Here is a 1,637-nt window from a genome sequence, read left to right on the forward strand (position 1 = left end):
AATCTATGTTAACTAAAATCCTGTTGTATTACTTAGTTTTGTTTCCTTTGACAGTCTTATGGGACTATACCCCATTTCTGCCCTGAAAGTGCAAATCATGTAAACAATATATCAAGTTATGGAAAATGTATATTGAAGACCTTATTCACCAGAAAGATGCTATAATTATATGACTATTTGTCTCTGGAAAAGACCTAAGGATCTTGTATGGGAATCTAAGACCAAGGAAAAAAAATATCCACTAAAAACTTGCTCTAGGAGGTCAACAAACTGGGAATAATGATGACTGACCCAAAAGATTACTTCCATTTATGGTCCTGCTACCTGGGCAGAGGATGGCAATTAAGGATATAAAACTAGTTTATATGCTAAATTAAATTACTCATTTAAAACCGTACTGTGGAGTGGGTCGCGGCCCGCCATCCCAAACATGGCATCTCCGCTGGGTGGTATGTTCTCTGGACAGCCTCCGGGACCGCTGCCACCCTCCTCGGGACTCCCCGGCCAGGCTTCCCTTCTCCATGCAGTGCCTGGTGCGCCAAGAACTTCTAGCAGCACCTTGGTGTATGAGTTGGAGTCATTCGAGGTTTGCTTTGCTTCTCTTATGAGTCAAGATTATGTCAATGGCAACAATCAGGAAGAAATTCGAACTGGTGTTGATCAGTGTATCCAGAAGTTTCTAGACATTGCAAGACAGACAGAATGATTCTTTCTACAGAAAAGATTGCATTTATCTGTCCAAAATCAGAGCAAGTTATCAAAGAGGACATCTCATAACTAAGGAATGAATTGCAGCAGAAAGATGCGCTGGTGCAGAAGCATTTGACAAAGCTGAGGCATTGGCAGCAGGTGCTGGAGGACATCAATGTGCAGCACAAAAAGCCAGTCGAAGTCCCTCAGGGCTCCTTGGCCTACCTGGAGCAGGCTTCTGCCAATATCTCTGCGCCTCTGAAGCAGACCTGAGAGGGGTCTGGCCTACAAGGTAGCCTGTTGAAGACAGTTTCACCAAACTTCTCTGTGTGGACATTTTAGAAGAATTATTTGCCAGGGAATGATGTTAATTTTGTTTGCACCTAAAAATTTCCCTGATTTTTGTGAACTGTTAATTACTTGATTAGTTTACAAAATGCTTATGGCTTGGTGAACCAAGTGAGGTTTGGATTTGTTTGTAGCAAAATTTAGACTTAGTTTGATGACACAGATTGTTTCTTGTTTTTTTGCTAGTTTTTAAAATTTTTCTATGACTTTTATATAGTTTTTTCCAGTTGTTAGTTTCTTATTATCTGAGAGGGAAAATTACAATACTCCAGAATCAGGGGAGAAGGAGTTTGGTTTTAGTCCTTTAACATTTACTACCCATTCATGATAGTAGAGAAAAACAGGAAAATTTGCTGTCTCAAGATTTTGAACTATCTTAAGAAGAGGAATCTAATGCAATGTTTGTAATGCTTCTATAGTAGTGCAGATATTCTGTAAATTTTTTTGTAAATGGGTCAAAAAAAGGCTTAAAATATGCTGTTAGTGTAGTGATAACACAGTAGATCCTTAATTTGGTGCTGCCTTTTGTTTAGGTGAGTTTGTGTTGTGTGGTTTTGCCTATTTGATGGGGAGTTGTATTAGGAGCATGATATGCTAGA

General features: G+C 39.3%; 1 pseudogene; it reads left to right on the forward strand.

Annotated features, from left to right (window-relative positions):
* The first annotated feature begins 430 nt into the window (after positions 1-430).
* On the forward strand, positions 431-963 carry LOC124975345 (mediator of RNA polymerase II transcription subunit 28-like; annotated as a pseudogene).
* The last annotated feature ends 674 nt before the right edge of the window (positions 964-1,637 follow it).

This window comes from Sciurus carolinensis, unplaced genomic scaffold (genome assembly GCF_902686445.1).
Source record: "Sciurus carolinensis unplaced genomic scaffold, mSciCar1.2, whole genome shotgun sequence".
Lineage (NCBI taxonomy): Eukaryota > Metazoa > Chordata > Mammalia > Rodentia > Sciuridae > Sciurus > Sciurus carolinensis.